Below are 18,277 nucleotides of genomic sequence, written 5' to 3' on the forward strand. Positions count from 1 at the left end.
ACCTTCATCTCTTTTGGTTCTTTTTTAACAATACAGATTCCCTGGCCCCAGGTATATGATAATCTTATGGCCTGAATCTATAAGTTCAGACTAATAGACGAAATTTAAGAGAAAAAAGAATCCTCTATGAGCCAAGTGTGGGAACTCTTAATTTAGTTCAACTCCCTCTTTTACAGTCATGACATATGAGACTCAGAGGGATAACACGTTCCCAGAAGAGACACCCAAGGTTCGTTTCCATATCTCTGACCCAGCTGTTTAATCCTTAAAATGGTCTATATTTCCCCTCCACTCCGTTCACTTTCACTTTGTCTGCAACGCTCGCTGCCTTCAAACCTGCTATGATGTCTATTGCCATCAGCCTGGCTCCCCACTTGGAAGGTAGGTTTCTCTGTAGCAAGCAGCTTCGCCTATCTGTTTCCTTGTTCCAGGTGCCAAGAACCATGCCTGACTCACAGACGCTCAGGAAATCTCGTTGAATTAATTACAACCTCTCTTGGCTTTCAGTAAGAATGACTTCCACTGGGCGTGGTCATCACTTCCTCGGCTGAGGGCTCTTTTAATGCTCCAGGACTGGGTTTCAGTAGCTGCACATCCCTTTTTGTAAGTATCGGTCTGATAGATAGGGTAAAATTGTCTTTTTTTTCTAAGTAAGAGGAGCAGAGGTAGATGGAATCTCTGAAGGAAGGTGGGGAGGATGGGGCTTGGTGACTTGGCTTCCACTGTTCCCTCTCTGCTTCTGAAGGCTTGGTGCTCACTTCCGCTACTGGGTGATGCTAGTTGTGTAAGTCTTTGAACACTTGGAAATAAAGGGTAATGGAGATCACGGGGGAAAGGAGGCTGAAGGTGCTTTGACAGAAGACTAAGGTCAACATAGCACTCTCTAGAGAGTTACTCAGATACAACTTGAAACACTTAGCTATCATGTACCAGCTGTGTGACCTTGAACAAGTCACTTCACTTGTCAGCTTCCACTGCTATCCAATGAGAAAGTATCTCTAACTCATAAAGATTTAAGAAGGCCGAAATAAAACAAGGTAGGCAACTAGATGCAAATGTATTGTTTTGGCATTTCTACAGACCATGGAAACATAGTGAAGTGACGGGGGAAAAGAAAACATATTGAAAGACCCTACCTATATACATAATTTATAATTTTCCACATGTATATATTTAAAAGTAAACTATGATGATTTATAAACAAGAGATGAAATTCAAGTGTAGGTAGACTGCTGCCTGGAGATTTGTCCCTAGGACTGATCACATCTCCCAACACATAGTTATTTTTTGACAAAGGAATACTGAATAAATAGCAAAAGTCCCTTTCTGGGGTCTAATAAGCATAGTGGGCCTGCCATAAAGATGAAAGTGGGCAAATGCAGAAGAAAATGTCTCCATGTCTCATAAACCAGATTTGCATGTACCAGTGAAAAGACTAGAAATAGCCTCTCTTGCCTAGAGCCAATATAACCAGTAAGCAGCAATTAGAAGGTAAAACCAGTGTCACCTTGGAAGAGTGAGTATAGATGGCTATCAAGAGGACCCCTGATATTATTACCAGCTGCAATAAAAAAAGCACTTCTTTGAATGCTTTTTCTACCTAATTGTCAAAACTGAATAATATTATCAGCTTTTTTTATCCTTTGAGTATTTTTCTAATAAGAAAGCACAGAGATGCATTGCAAATAAAAGCAGAAGATTTGAGGATGCAAAGCAATCATGCAAAATGACTTTCATATCAGTTTGATAAGCAGCTGAAATTTAATAACTACATCTCTCCTATGGTGTTGGATGAAAGTTTAATACTTTCTGCTTTGGCTTCTTTCTTCTGCAAGATGCTTATTCAGAACGGTAGCTTCTTTTATAGTCGGGGAAGTGAGAGGTGCAGTGGATTAATCAAAGCCTTGAGAGGCTAGGCCCAGCTCCAGCCCAGACCAATGCATGAAAACTTAGAGTCTAAACTAAACCAGACCCAAGGCTGCCCAAGACAACTGGGGAAATGAGAAGAGATCCCCAAGTGTGTCTAAATACAAGTGGTATGTGGAAAGCACACACCACACTAAAAGCTATGATATAAATTGAATTCTCCAAAAATCTCTTTATGCCTTCACCAAGGACAAATTAGTCAACCAGAAAAAAAAAAGAAAACCACTCAGAGTTGAACAAAGACCCCGTATTTCAAAAGATAATTAAATCAAATTCAAGAATATGACGACCTTGTTAACACGGAGTATATTTTCTGCCTATGAACATGCCTTTACTAAAGAACGAACAAGTGAATGTATTCAGTAAATAATGAAAGGATGCAGACAGTAAAGAATAAATGCAGGTAGCCAAGAACAAATGAACACATCATTGATTGGCAGATTGCAGCTAGCCTGACCGCCTGACCTCTCCCCAGTTTAGAACTGGGGAAATTGAGGTGCAAGAAAGGGAAATGATAGACAAATTTAAGTGTCAAGTAAACCGGCATGAGTTGAATAGTGTTGAACACTTGTCTTCTCAGGCCTTGCAAAAGCCTCCAGGATTCAAGAAGTCTCCCATCCCCCCAAGTGGCCTGAGCAACCCAGGCAGGGAACGCACCCAAGGCGTGTATCACCCAGCTGACAACAGCCACAGTTTTCAAGAAGCCTCTTTGGAAAGACAGACAGCCAGAGAGGAGAAGGAAGAGCATTTGATTAGATGCTCCCCAGACAGAACTGGGAGACCTATTCAAAACCAGTGATCTGTACTAATGGATCTTTCGAACTCTGTGTCCACGCATGAGGCAGGAGGGGATGGGTTTCCCAGGGCTGGTGGTCTTGCCCCTCTTGTAGGGCTTGCCAAAATGGGGTTTGATTGGCTTGCTCTTCTACTGCCCCCTACTGGGGAGTTTCCTGCCAAGGTGTGAGGTGGGCGGCTTCTGAGCTGTTTTTCACTAAAGGGACAAACTGAAGTCAACAGGAGATTCTAGCTTAGGGCAAGAAACCAGAGATTGTCTAAAAAAAAAACAAACACCTTAACGCAGGAGCAGACTCAAGCCTCCTAAAGGTTAAAAGAGATGCACCTTGATAACACACATCCCCACAATGACTTGCCTTGTCAAATGTGACTTTTGTCAAATTTGTTCTGAAAGAACAAGGGCGCACGGCTTCCTGGCTGTTTGAATATGTACGTGTGCATGCAGTTACAAACTGAATATTGTGTGTGTTTTTTTTTTTTTTTAATATAGGTATAAACAGATAATAGTACAATGAAGGAACATCTGATCCAGTCATCAGATCTAACTGCAGCCTTTTAAAAAGGAAATGTAACTCCAGATGTCGTCTTAAGAAAATGAATCAATTAGGCAAATGAGGAATTCCCTCATAAATCAGACCCCGAGACCCTCTTTGCAGTCCTAGCAGAGGGGTGGAGGCTGGAGATGTAGCTGCTGCCATTCTTCATGACCAGGTAACCCTGATGCCTCCTGTCTCCTGAAGTTGTGTTTACATGACTGAACACTGGTTTGATTTGGAAAGTGCGTTCTGAGTGTTCCAAACCTTTTACCCTGAAGATAATAATGCCTCAGCCTTCAGGAGCAGGCCCCAGTATAAGCTGGTGTCACTATTCATAAAATAATTGAGTTTACACAAAAAGTGATTTCAGTAATAGCTGCCTTTTTATAAGTATGTACATTTTATTTAAAATTACTGACTCAAAAGGCAAGGTAGGAAAAAAAAATCACCTCCAACAACTTCCTGTAATTGCGAATTATTGTGAGGGAAACAGAAGGAAAAGATTTCGAAATTATGAGCCATTATGCTCAAGAGAGAGAGGGAGAGAGAGAGAGGCAGTGGGAAAAAAAAAAGACATCTCGGCTTCATGAAACACAGCTGACAAGCTCGACTAAATTACCCCCGGACCATTACAAAAATCACTTAATTGCCAAGCATTTTGTTAGGTCAATTGACTCTAATTGAAAAAATAACAAAAAGCTTATTATGCTGCAAATGCGGCCGTGGAAAATGAGTCTTCTGTTAGAAGGAAACAATAATTCTAAATTTCAGCTGCTGCTAACACTACAAAGTTCAGTGTTTCCTTCAGAGAGAATCCGCCGTCAAGGAGAAAGTGAATTTGCATCAGTTGATTTTTTTCCCTTCTAGCGCCCCTCTTTTCTAGCTCTCTGTGCTTCCCGCTTTTCTGCCTGGTCCCCCACCACCCCACTTGGCCAGCCTTGTCCCTGCAGAAGTCCATCCACCCCACCCGCTTCCATCAGCAAATAGACACCCACTCCCAGCTCATCTCCTGGAGTAAAAGGGTTGGGGGGACAAAGAGCGGTCAGCTGCATGGAGTCCAGCTTTCGCCAGGGCAGGACACTGCCCTTTGGGGAAACTGCCTTCCACACCATTCCCTCCAGCCTGCCACATTCTCCCTTTTCCGTTCTGGTGGCTGCCGCCTCATCTCCTCCCGTCTCTTTTAAATATAGATAATGGAATAAGGCAACAGCTTATGTCCGTGAAATTTCTCTGAAATTGCCCCTCGCACGCGCCCAGTGCTGGCCTTGATTGACATCAAGTGCGGTAATTAAAAACCACGCCAGCTGACGTAGGTGAAGGTTTATTTATAATTATACATTTTTTAGGATGGTTTGCCCAAGAGTTGGTGCATTTAAAAAGGAGAATCCACCACAGCTCTGTTCCTGCCCCAATTATAGATTTAAATGGTGGGGGGTTCATAAGGGGGGTGATTCTGCTTTGCAGGAAATAATTATTTGCCCATAAAACCGGGAGGCTGGGGTATGGAAGTCTGATGACAGAGCCTTTGTTTGAGAAGCCACAGGGGAGAGAGTGTGTATCTGTGTGTGCATGTGTGTACGTGTGTTAGTGCATGTCTGTGTGAGTCCATGGGATGTGTGTCTGTGTGTGCAGATGCCTACGTTTCTGCGTGGGTATGTGTGTTTGTGTATAAATGTAGCTATGCTTGTGTATATCCATTGTGCGTCCCCATGCTTGTCTATGAGTGTGTGTGTGGCTGTACATGTGCATGGGATGTGTGTCTGCGTGTGTAGATGCTTGTTTCTGCCTGGGTGTGTGTGCTTGTGTGTATACGCTGTGTGTTCAACGCATGTCCTTGAGTTTGTATATGACTGTGTGCGTACACAAGTATGTTGGAGATCCATAACGTGAAGACAAATAAATCTTAATAGCAGCCCCGTCCCTGCAATAAATACAGGGCTGTAGATCACAAACATGTCCCTCCTTGCTTTATCTTAAAAATTAAAAACCATGCCCATCTTCAAATCCAAGACAACGAGACCCAGCTTTCACAAGCCCAAAGAGGACCCAGTCCTGTGCAGAGCCTGGGCTTCACAAGCACTGAACAGGCTAAGGTGTTTCTTTCCTGTCCACCTTCATGCTTGTTCAGGGTGACAGCTGAGACGTCGGACACCAGCGGGCAGGCACCCCTCCGGGCAGCTGGGGCACTTCCTCCTGCAGACCTCTGCTTTCAAGGCGGTCTCTTTCAGAGCCTGGTGTCACTTACCCTTCGGGGCAGAGAGAGCGCTATCAGACTGTGCATCGCGGCTCGTGGGGTTTCCCGGGGCCCCAGTGCTGGAGACAATGGCAGGAGTGGCCACGGAGGGCCCTGCCTGTCACCTGGCATCTTGGCAGGCAGCTGAACCACGGTGGGAACTGAACCCCATTGGGATGCTACAGGTGTTAAGGCAGCAGGGCAAGGCCTGAAACATCGGCCAGGAGACAGCAGAGCAACCAGAAGATTTTCTTTGGGGACAGAAGTCCCATGGGGTTTCTGGGGTGCCTGGGCCACCAGAAGGAGCCTTCGAGAGAAGGTGGGATGCAAAAGCCACGGCTGATCTGTGAGTCAAGAGATGGGAGAGGTCAAGGCCAGGCCCAGGGAACAGCCGCCACCCCCCACCCAAGCCCCCACCAGGAGCACTGCACTGAGAGGACAGGCTGCCAGGAAGGAAGGGAGTCCTTCCGAATAAGTGGCAGAGCCCTACTGAGAGAAATAAAAGTGAAGAATGGTGAATTCGGCACCACTTGCCAGACCAATGAGCTTCATCAATTAATCACAGCCAAATAATCACCACCTACATTAAAGAATAATACATGAAAAGGACAGGGGCCTCGCTGTAACTTATTCAGAAAGGGCTGCCTCCCTAATCCCTCTGAGTCCTGACATGTTAACTGGGTAGCGACTAATTAGATGTCAAAAATTCATAAGCGCTCTTTAATATTGCATATATCTGCAGCCGCCGACATTTCAATATGAGAGTTGTATACACAGAAGTCACTATAGCATTAAAACACAGCGGGGAGGGAGAAATAAAAGGAAACCAATAAAAACAATGTCCCTCAAAAACCCCAGAGAGCGCCAGGCTTTGGAAGTGTGTACTTTCTTATTCAGAAAAGGTATCACGTTAATAAGAGTTATAGGCAAAGGGGTTTCGCTGCTCCGTGCCGCATGGACAGAAAGAGGGAGAGGAGACGGGCTTATCAAAGGCGCTGCCAGGTAAATAGTAATTTATTGTGCATGCACAGTGAACATTACCCAGTGTCCTGACACTGGGTGATAATGAAAGACTTGTTATTTGGCATCCACCGAGGGGATTTCCACTCCCCCACCTCCCCTCTCCCTGTCTCTCTTGAGCAAAGAAGCAGTGATGGGTCCTGGCAGCTGCTGCCTGTTTCAAGCCATTTCACATAATATAGGAAGCACCTGAAGTTTAGTGGATTAAGTAAGTGAGTTAGTTTGCCGGCGCGGTGATATATATGTTGCCTGCATGTGAACTTATATTTCAAATGCGGGGGACTATATTTTTATGAAACAAGCCTTTTCCTGTCGGAAGAATTATAGGAATGTGATATAATACAAGGCAGTGAGATTAAAAACAATGCATCATAGCAGGGAGAAAATGCACTGGTTTATGGCTTGCACCCGTTAATTGAACCTCTCAGGAATAAAGAGAAGGGCTCTGCAGGAACCTACTGGAAATCATTTTCTTTTTTGACTTCTGGGGGGTGCTTTTGTTTGTTTATTTTTATGCATTTTTTTATACTCTAGCATACATGAATACACACACGTATATACACTTACATACATATATAAACACATATATGCCCACATGCACACACACACATAGATGTCTATACAATGCCATGAATGATTTGCCTCAATTTCTGAATGAAAATGTTCTTTTAGAAAAAGTTCCATTTAATGCTGCTCACATTTGACATAGGGGGAGAGTGAGCAAGTTGTATTAAGGACCGTAGAAAAAGCAATCTGAGTTCAAATCATCAGGTGAATAATTATTAGTAGCCCCGCACCAATCCCATTAGTATTCTGAGCCTCAGTTTTCTCTCCTGTAAAATGGGAGAAGCATGCCTTCCTCCTGGCTGGCTGGATAAGAAGCAATAATGACGTGAGTGCCACGGCTTCTATCTGTTAGGTGCCAAGGCCGTGCATCCTGATTAACTTCCATTGTGTCTATGGCCAGGGTGGTTCCTTTTCATGCATATTGCAGTGTTGACACAGACTTATATTTTGGGTATCAGGCTCAGTGGTAAAGAATCCACTTGTGATGCAGGAGACAAGGGCTCAGTCCCTGGGTTGGGAAGATCCCCGGAAGGAAGGAAGTGGCAACCTATTCCAGTATTCTTGCATGGGAATGCCCATGGACAGAGGAGCCCGGTGGGCTATAGTCCATGGGGTCACAAAGAATCAGACACCATTTGGCCACTAAAAAACAACAACAACCTGGATGACTGCAAGAATGCAAGCTCCACAGTAGCAATTAATGATCAGCTTCATGAGTTTGGGGAAAACCCTTTCAGTGACGCTGCTGAGCTCCATCTCTGATTGTATCTATGCCGATTCCGCTTCTGCTTGTATCTCTAGACTCATGCCTGTCTCTGGAATGTCACCTCCAAGGGCGACACTCCCGGAAGGAGGAGAGACCTGATTCAGCCCTCCAGCACAGCACCGTGGCCCACAGTTAGTCTCCATGTGACTACAATAGGGTCCTTGGTTTGGAATTCACTACATTAATTCAGGCTGAAAAGATTCCTATAGGGCCCCTATTTAAATCACGATTAATTGTGATAATTTGCTATTTTTGCATCCATAATTCTTTCTTACAGTGTTATATTGGTTTTGTCCCCAGTTTCAGCATTTCTTTTATTCTAAGCAGGAGCCTCTATCAATTTTGACTGGTAGGTAGGAAGACACAATCTCCTCTGGCTTGCTAGAGTGCAGGAAATAAGATGTTTATTTTTCGGTGAGTTGAGACTGAAGCCCAGGTCACTTCACACAGTCATGGCATTATTCACCCAATCATTCTGTCACTTGTTCATCCAGCCCTGTGTTCCCTTTTAAAATATTTTTTAGCTTAATTAGTACTTCCTGATTTTATGTTTCCTCTTAGGGATAATAGGAAAAACAACCAAGTTGTTCTATTCCCCAAAACTTATAGCCCAATGGGTCACGGTAACAATAACCAGTGACTCAATATACTAACATGCAATTTTAGTGCTATAAGGGCTTCCCATGTGGCTCAGTGGTAAATAATCTGCCAGCCGGTGTAGGAGGCACAAGCGACATGGGTTCAATCCCTGGATCAGGAAGATTCCCATGGAAGAGGAAATGGCAACCTGCTCCAATATGCTGGAAAAGTCCATGGACAGAGAAGCCTGGTGGGCTACAGTCCACAGAGTTGCGAAGGGTCAAACACGACTTAGCAACTGAGCACAGCATATGTTGCAATATAAGAGCTGGGAGAAAATCAGGCATTTGTTAGGAGACTTTAGGGGACCCCTAAGGTAGCCCAGGGTGGGGATGGCCATGAGAGGCACTGAACTGGGCATGGAAGAGCTAGTCTGAGGTGAGGGTGCGGTGGTTGACTGAGGCAGAGAGAGCAACAGCACCTTCAAAGGTCAGCAAGTGAGACTTTTATGGAGCTTGCTCTCTTCTCTCCATACGACCATCCTCTGGAGATAGCACTGAACACTATTCGGGGAGCCTCCCATTCTCAGAGGCATGTAAGGTCAGTACAATTGAACCCCATCCTTAGATTTAGGGGTAGGCTGTCACTTTTTTCATCAATTATTGTACCCACACCTTTGGCCACTGTGATTGGTTCATGGATGAGCACATGACCCACTCAAAGCCAATGAAACTTAAGACCTTTTCCGAGGATTCTGGGAAAGGGGGAGCTTGTGGCTCGACAATAAAGAATTTGTCTGCAATACAGGAGAGCCAGTCCCTGGGTTGGGAAGATCCCCTGGAGGAGGGCGTGGCAGCCCACTCCAGTATTCTTCTCTGGAGAATCTCATGGACAAAAAAGCCTCGCAGGCTACAGTCCATAGGGTCACAAACGGTTGGACTTGACTGAAGCAACTGAGCATGCGTGCACTCTGGGCAAGAGACGCCTCTTCTCTCTTCCACAAATCTCTCCGAACTCTTTCTGTGGATAATGTGGTATGAGGTTGTAAGGTCTACAGCCGCGTCGGCCATTTATTTTTACACTGACAGGGAAGGATCCAGGACTGCCAGAACTATTGCAGGAAGTCAGAACAGAAAGACAGAGACGAAATAGGTCCATGTGACATTGTTTGAGTTGCTGGATCAATCTTCACCTCAGACTAGATGACTATGAATTCTACAACTATATAAACCCAAAAGACGTATATTTTATTTAAAATAGTCTGAGGAGGGATTTATTTTATTTGACACATATAATGTGTGAAATAGATGATTACTAGACTAGATGACGATGCTGCTGCTGGTGTCGACCATGAAGATGATGATGAAGAGGAAAGTGGGTGGTTCAGTAATGATAATGGTAAAAGTGATGCTGAAAATTTTGGTGGTGATGATGATAATGAAGATGATAACTGAAAATTGTTAACATGGGTCATTTTTAATGTGTCAGGCATTGCATTCAGTGCTTTAAGAAAGTATTTATTTGAACTTTACAAAATTCTGCAAGGTGGATATTAACATTTCTAGTTTACAGATAAGAAAACTAAGGTTTGTAAGGAAAGAGAGGTCAAGTAATTTACCTGAAGTCCTATACTTCATAAGTAGTAGAAGTGGCATGCAAACAGCATGTCTCAACTTGGAATCCCAGGTTTTTCGCTGAGGGGGAAAGATGCTGAAGAGATAAGAGGTAGGGCAGCACCAGTCAGATGCAGGGGTGTCCTTGCACACTAGGCAAAGGGGTCTGCATTTACAGTGGAAAATCTTTATTTGGAATCTTCTCCCTTCCTCAAGCTTGAACTCCATACAAACCAGGACTACCCTCTACTGCAACCCTTTTCCCATGTTATTGCATTGACAGGCTTCTTGCTGGCATTCCACGTCTCCCATGTGAAATATCTGTAGTTAGACTATGAAATTGAAGATGGTGTATTAGGGTTCTTTAAGGTTCCCAATAGGAGACAGAAAGAGAGAGAGAGAGAGGTTAGAAGAAATTGGTTTACATGACTAAGGAGACTGAAAAGTCCTGAGATCTGTAGTCTGCCATCTACAGCCCCAGGAGAGCTGATGGTGTAGCTCCAAAGGTCAGCAGACTCAAGAGCCAGGAAAGCCATGTTTCAGTTAGAGTCCAAAGGCAGAAAGAAACTATGTCTCAAATCACAGACAAACAGGAGGAGTTCCCACTTACTTTCAGGAGGAGCAGTTCAGGTCTTCAAAGGATTAGATGTGGCCCATCTATATTGAGAAGGGCAATCTGTTTTAAGTCTACCATTAAATGTTAATCTCTTCCAACTAATGGCATCATAGAAATATCCATAATAATGTTTGACCTAATATCTGAGTCTTGTTATCAGATCAAGCAGATCTATAAAATTAACCAGCACAGGCAGGAATTAAGACTTTGTGTGAATACCCTCAGCTCCTTCTATAGTGTCTGGCAAACAGGAGGTGCTGGATAAATACTTCTGAGTTAAGTACAGATAGTGGCAATGCTGGCTGGAGAATTTTAGCATAATGAAGTTACAGTTCTGGCTGAGAAACGTTTACCTTCAAAAGCTTGAAAGATGAATTTGATAATTTCTGGCTTACCGACTATATCCTTAGCTTCTCACAGGTGAACTTAACCCTAAGTTCAGGCTCAGCTTCCCTAGATCTAGTTTGGGAGGATGCTGTAGGAAGCCAGGTTTCAGGAGCACCTATGAAAACAAGGCACGAGTGCCCCAGCACCCAGCATCATATGACCTGAGCTAGCAAATCAAGCCTGTCCATCGGAGGTGCTGCCGTCTCCCAGGTTGTCATGTTGCACCAGCCCCATCCAGCCACTGGGGCACTGAGTGCTTCTGTAGCCTCAGGAGCAGCAGCCTAACAAAGATTAGTCCTTTGGCTCTGAGAGTGGCCATTACCCTTGAACTTGTACCAAATTCTAAGACCTGATTCCAGACTTCCCTTCTATAAAAGCTATATTCCTTGAATCTCAAGCTCTGTTTGCTCAGACACTGCCTATCTAAACAATATTTTATTTTTGCCTCTAGTTTCAAGTCCTGCTTCCCAGCTTTGTGTGTTACCACATGCAGGCAACATGCTTATGCTTGCCGTCACCTCAAGAATGACAGCAATCATGAAAACTAGAAACTTATTTTGTGTATTCATATAGGTGACAGAATGAGAACAGGAGAATAGGGAGGGTGATTTTTGACTCAAAGCAAAGGGTTGTCTTCCCAGGTGGCGCAGTGGCAAAGAATCTGCCTGCCAATGCAAGAGACGAAAAAGACTCAGGTTCAATCCCTGGATCAGGAAGATCCCCTGGAGTACGAAATGGCAACCTACTTCAGTATTCTTGCCTGGAAAATTCCTTGGACAGAGGAGCCTGGCTGGCCACAGTTCATGGGGTCACAAAGAGTCGGACATGACTGAGCAACTGAACAGCAAATGGTTGTCTATCCATTCACGTCTGGGGACAGCTTGACCTGTGGGGTCGTGGTTATGTTTCTATACCATCATCCTGAGCTGCACTGGCCCAGGGCATACAGAGAGGAGAATCAAAGTCCCGAAGAGAAAAGAGAGTTTTGGAAACTTGGACTGGAGCCATAGACTGAACTGAGACTTTGGGACTGAGGCTGGACCAGAAGCAGCTGTGAGAGGATGCCTTGCATGCCAGGAGAGGATATGGGATGCCTTGCAACTTCCTTTCGTGGTGTGAGTACTGGAATATGGCTCTTTCTTGCTTGTGTTTACCACCCAAGAGAAAGTCAGATGCCTTAAGATCTTCCCTGGGATTTTATTCTGGGCCAGGTTGGGGTAGGATGTATTGCTTGGATAACCACAGCCCCTTGAGATGAAGAAAACTCATCATTACAAACTTCTACTAAGTCTTTATACATCTGAGATGCCAGTCATTTTGTACTGGGGTCCATTTTTACTCACGATGAACTCTAGCACGGTCAGCAATCAGGACTAGATCCCTTCTGTGCAATGATGTACGTGATGGATGGTGCCAATTCCACTGCACACAGAAGCAGATTATGTTACAGTTATAGCCAATTTTATCTTAACATGAACTTAGACTGCTCTTTTTCTGAGAATTATTATGTGTCACTGAATATTATGTATCTCTGGAATGTTGTATCTGTGTGATATGTGTATTTGTATATGTTTGCTCACGATTTTTTACTGAGCATCTATTATAAGCTAGGTAATGGTCGGGTTGCAAGGCCTTATAGTGCAGAGTCCTTATCAGGCTGAAGTTTATCATCTGCTGAAAAAGATATGAGTTAAATAAATGAATGTAATAAATGCTCTTAGCAGTCAGTATTGTAGGAGATTGTGGAGGTGCGGAATCAAGTTCTGAAAAGCTGCTGAATCTTCTGGGCACTCTTTTGAGTATTGTGACCAAGTCCTGGCTTCTACATAAAATGGAAACAGACGTATGCATCAGGGACCCAACTAGAAGGGTCAGTTTAGTGGTCACTTTGAGTGCTCTACAGAGATTTGCTTTACAGAGCCAGAGCACCCATCCTCCAATTACTCCAAGAGTTGGCTGTTGCATGATTTTATGGAGAATTGTCTTAAAAACTGCATTCTTCACCCACCCACCCACCCATGACAGGTGACCTGCAGCTAACAGATGACTGACATACCGTAGTAGCTAAGGCTTGGTATCTTAGCTACAAGGGGGATCAGCCTTGCAGTACAATTCGTACTCTACCGCTCTCATGGGATCAGGCATAAGCTAGACTCCACATATAACTGCAACTTTATCTTGTAGAAACAGTTCTTTCCCCTGTCCTTTCCCTGTTTCCCTCACTCTTGTTTTAAGTTTCTTTCTCAGTAAGTCACTTGCATAAGAGTCTCCATCTCAGGCTCTGTTTCTTGGGACTACCAAGCTCTAAGATACGCAGTGATGTAGTCTGACCACACAGGAGTTAGGGCTCATCTTTTGCACAGTGCTTACTTGGTTTTTGGAGACCTAAATCTATCCCTGAGGCACACACATGATGAAACAGGGACAGATGAACAACATCCGGACCCCACTGAACAACCCAGAAGAGGCTTCTGTTTTGTCCCAGGCTTGGTTCCTAAAGTGCTATGGCTTTGGCTCAAAGAGAAAGGCTGGTGGCCCTCAGCAGCAGGGTAGGGTAAATGAGATGGAACAAGCAGAGGCTACAAAAACAAAGTTGATTTTGGTTCACCTAGATTAGCTCACTGGAGAGAAAATTGTTTTCAAGTTTTAAATAAGCAAATGGACTTCACATGTGTTGATGAAAGCTTGGTCCTTGAAAGCACAGCTCAGAGTACAAGCTATCAACATTCAAGCAATGGCAATCATTTTATTTTAGAGATTCAAGAAATAATAAATAAACCCACGACGTTTATATTTTATGAGATGTTTATGAAGTGCCAGTCTGTCTAAAATGAATTTTATTTTATAAATAAAATTTTTAAATTGGTAAAATTTTATTTTATAAAGAAAATACTTTACTTATAAAATAAAATGAATACTATTTCACTGACACCCTCAAAAAGCTCCTATTTGGGGAAATGTTCTTTTCTTCTCAGTTTTCCAGGTGGAAAACTGAGCTCTGGGAGAGTTGTGTGTAGGAGCTGAGCTTTCAAGCTTGATCTATTGGATTATTTGACATCGTGTCAGAGATCAACAGTTTGGCAGCAGAGCTTTTTGTTTGTTTTATTTTTCTCACAGTCTGTATGCGGGCCAAGAATGGCCCTCATGAACGGTGTTTAGTGGCAGATGGACAGTGCCCAAGTCACCATTAGTCAATCTCTACAAGGCAGCGCAGGGACTGCTGTACCTGAGGAAGCCCAACCTGCCCACATCATTTCAATACAACCATTCAGGTCCGGGAACATGAATTTTAATGGCATTTGTGCTTTAAATTTCCCTGATCATTCCTTCCATTTTACATTTCATTTCGTACATGGCCCATTCTTTGTGAAATGATGTGGAAAAGGAAATAATAAATTCTAGAAATATGGCACCCAAAGAGATGGTTAAAAATTATGGCAGAGTTTGGACACCAATTCGCACAATTTAAAGGAGAAGTTTGGTGTGCTGGGCTTGGGGGTGGGATGTGGAGGAGAGAGTGGCAGTCTGGTCTCAGGACGTGTAAACAACAGTTATGATAAATACAGATATGTTTGCTCTTGCAAGCATCTGTTCAGTCAGAAGAGGCTGGTGAGCAGAGGGGATTTGAGGTGGTGGAGCGGGGAAGGAGTCTCCACGGGGCAGAGACAGAGGCAAAGGGGATGCTCTGTTCCATAATATGCTCACCCCTGTAGTGTGTGAGAAACGCAGCACTCCCTTTGCTGTAACTACCTTCAGACTTTAATATTTCAAGATACATAATTGGCCTGGAGATTAAGAAGCTGTGCTCACCAGGTGACCCAGACGACTTAGATTCATCTCCATCGAGGTGATGATGATGCTCTTCATGATGATGACAAAAACAGTGACAACAAAAGAGCCGCGGTGTTAATGCTTCCCAGTCACCGAGGGGCTGCTTTTCCATGTGAGACGGTAACCGGAAACCACCTGTAGGTTACATGGGAGCCAGAAAGTCCCTTTGGCTTGGGAGAAAAAAGAAAGGAACTACTGGTGTATTTGAGGACTTGTTCTGTCCATGGTAAGATGCTTGACTCTTTAACCAGGGAAGCTTCTTTAATTTAATCGCAGCCCCTGAAGCTACAGGATATAGTCTCCTTGAAGAAAAATGGGGCTCAGAGGAGTTAACTGGCTTGTCCAAAGTTGCACAGCAAATCAACAGCAGAGTCTGAATTTGGGTCAGTATGCAGTACAGCTTCTCCAGGGACAGAGAGAGCCAGTTCCTCATAGTCAGGAACCGCCTAGCAAAATGGGATGGTACAGACATATCACATTCTCAAGACGCTAACTGGGTCAGTCTGCCTTTCCTGCTTTTTGTTTTTTTCTTTTTCTCCCTAACTTTGTAGTAAAGTCTCACTTTTTCTCTAAGACAATCAAATTATTATTTATAATGCAAACTCCTAGACACGTTTTTTGAAGGCAAGTAGCGAGTAAACTTTGTCCAGAGCCCAGTGGCCCCTATCCAACAGTCAGTGATTCCTTTTAACCCATAAATTTGAAGACTTTTAATACACTTGAAGGGAATAATTTAGAGGAGAAATAAATGCTGAAAGAAGCAAATACTCGAGAGTGGTTTTACATATAACAGATACAAATAGGGAAATGCTCCTATATTCACCATGAAAATATATTTTAAAAAAAGAACCATCCCTTTCCATTTTAAACAAAAGTGCAACTAACTATAGAAGGGAAATATAGCTCCTACTGAGATGTGTAAAAATAGAACGAGTGTTAGGATATGAAACAGAAATCAAAGGGGTGTAATGACCTTTCAAAAGGAAGATGCAAAATGCATGTGACTGCAAAAATAGTATTACTATATTTGTTTTGAATGTCTATCTCAAAAACGCAAGAGAAGAAGGGAAAATCCATTTGTACGCAAACTGAAGAATTTGCAGAATTAACCACAGTTAAGTAATGTGACCATTTCAAAAGAAATACTCTAAAAATCAATAACTTTTCTATAAACTGGCATCAATCACGTAGAAAATATCAGGGAAAAATTATTCTCTATAGAAGTCAAACCTAGAACTGTGTATACTGTGTGTACACAGGTAACATTGCATAAATTCATTAATCAAAAAGAGAAACAAAGCCTTGATTGAGGTATGCTGTTCCTATTCACCTGTTATCTCACACTGTTTCCTCTGCCCAAAATGCTTTTCCCTCTGACTGTTTTCTGCTTCGGAGTTTTTCTGAGTTTCAGATCAAATGCCATTTTAAAGAAGATTCCTTTATTCCTTATCCAAATTTGACCACTACCATCCCCAGTCATTTTGTATGACTTGACCCTATTTGTCAACTATCACCATTATTTGAAATTATCCACTTATTTATTTATTTATTATCCATCTCCTTTCCTTAAATGAAAGCTCCATGGAACATGATTCTTTTTGCTCATTTCTATGTTTGATGCAAGATAAACAGACAACATACATTCCTTTAATTAAGTTAAATACATAGCTTTGTCTATACCTAAAACTTAATTTTGTAAAGAGGCAAATTATACCCCAATACAAATGTATGTATTTGACTATCTTGAAATCAAAATTCAAATGAGAGTATGTCTAGATGGAGACCAAACCTTTGATAAATCATGCTAGAGTTCATCTGAGAGAATAAATAAGTAATAAAAGAGAATGCAGACAATTATTTTCAAAAAAAAAAATGATGGGGGGCAAGGGAGAGGCACCGAGCTTAACTATATAACGAAAACTTCTATTGTCGGATGAAGACATAGCCACTGCTGCTCTGACCTTGGCCTTGTGAGACCCTGGGCAGGAGACTGTGCCAGGACTTCTGGCCACAGACCATGAGCTAATAACTAGGTGGCATCTTAAGTTAATATGTTTTTTGGCATTTGTAACACAGAAATGGAAAATGAATAGCAATAGGGTAGTATTACCAACAAACTGTGCAAAATTCTGAAAGAGATGGGAATACCCGACCACCTGACCTGCCTCTTGAGAAACCTGTATGCAGGTCAGGAAGAAACACTTAGAACTGCACATGGAACAACATGGTTCCAAATAGGAAAAGGAGTACTTCAAGGCTGTATATTGTCACCCTGCTTATTTAACTTATATGCAGAGTACATCATGAGGAACGCTGGGCTGGAAGAAGCACAAGCTGGAATCAAGATTGCCGGGAGAAATATCAATAACCTCAGATATGCAGATGACACCACCCTTATGGCAGAAAGTGAAGAGGAACTCAAAAGCCTCTTTGAAAAGAAAGAGGAGAGTGAAAAGGTTGGCTTGAAGCTCAATATTCAGAAAACGAAGATCATGGCATCTGGTCCCATCACTTCATGGGAAATAGATGGGGAAACAGTGGAAACTGTGTCAGACTTTATTTTTTGGGCTCCAAAATCACTGCAGATGCTGATTACAGCCATGAAATTAAAAGACACTTACTCCTGGGAAGGAAAGTTATGACCAGCCTAGATAGCATATTAAAAAGCAGAGACATTACTTTGCCAACCAAGGTCCATCTAGTCAAGGCTATGGTTTTTCCCGTGGTCATGTATGGATATGAGAGTTGGACTGGAAAGAAAGCTGATCGCCGAAGAATTGATGCTTTTGAACTGTGGTGTTGGAGAAGACTCTTGAGAGTCCCTTGGACTGCAAGGAGATCCAACCAGTCCATTCTAAAGGAGATCAGTCCTGGGTGTTCATTGGAAGGACTGATGTTGAAGCTGAAACTCCAATACTTTGGCCACCTCATGCGACGAGTTGACTCACTGGAAAAGACTCTGATGCTGGGAGCGATTGGGGGTAGGAGGAGACGGGGACGACAGAGAATGAGGTGGCTGGATGGCATCACCGACTCGATGGACATGAGTTTGAGTGAACTTCGGGAGTTGGTGGTGGACAGGGAGGCCTGGCGTGCTGTGATTCATGGGGTCGCTAAGAGTCGGACACGACTGAGCGACTGAACTGAACTGAACTGAACCAACAAATAGTAATAGAACAGCTTATCAATTACTTATGAAGATTAGTGACATTTGCATAAAATACTCTGTAGCAAATAAAATTCCAGATAGATTAAACAATTGAGTGGGAATAAAATGACATCTTAGAGGGTCTAGGTGACTATTTGTCTCATCTCAGAATAGAGATACAAGTTTGGAGCAGGAAAATGACAAAAATCCCACATGATTCAATATCACAGAATGTGTAAGAAGTAAAAGTTCTTTAAATG

At 43.0% G+C, this 18,277-nt stretch overlaps 2 long non-coding RNA genes across 7 annotated transcripts in view; one reads left to right on the forward strand and one right to left on the reverse strand.

Annotated features, from left to right (window-relative positions):
* The window catches only part of LOC148774479 (uncharacterized), a 48,871-nt gene extending 48,372 nt beyond the window's left edge, over positions 1-499 (reverse strand). For all 5 annotated transcript variants that reach the window (XR_016035729.1, XR_016035730.1, XR_016035727.1 and 2 more), the window contains exon 1: positions 337-499. This is a non-coding gene — a long non-coding RNA (uncharacterized LOC148774479). The remainder of the gene's footprint in view (positions 1-336) is intronic.
* LOC148774480 (uncharacterized) lies at positions 313-12,406 on the forward strand. Of its 2 annotated transcripts, none has more exons than XR_016035733.1 (4): positions 313-381; positions 508-603; positions 3,212-3,432; positions 11,680-12,406. It is a non-coding gene; the product is annotated as an uncharacterized LOC148774480 (long non-coding RNA). The 2 variants fall into 2 exon arrangements; XR_016035732.1 differs by lacking the exon at positions 11,680-12,406 and adding an exon at positions 5,386-6,882.
* The last annotated feature ends 5,871 nt before the right edge of the window (positions 12,407-18,277 follow it).

Source organism: Moschus berezovskii, chromosome 21 (assembly GCF_049115385.1).
Source record: "Moschus berezovskii isolate FMDL1 chromosome 21, NW_MosBer_1.0, whole genome shotgun sequence".
Lineage (NCBI taxonomy): Eukaryota > Metazoa > Chordata > Mammalia > Artiodactyla > Moschidae > Moschus > Moschus berezovskii.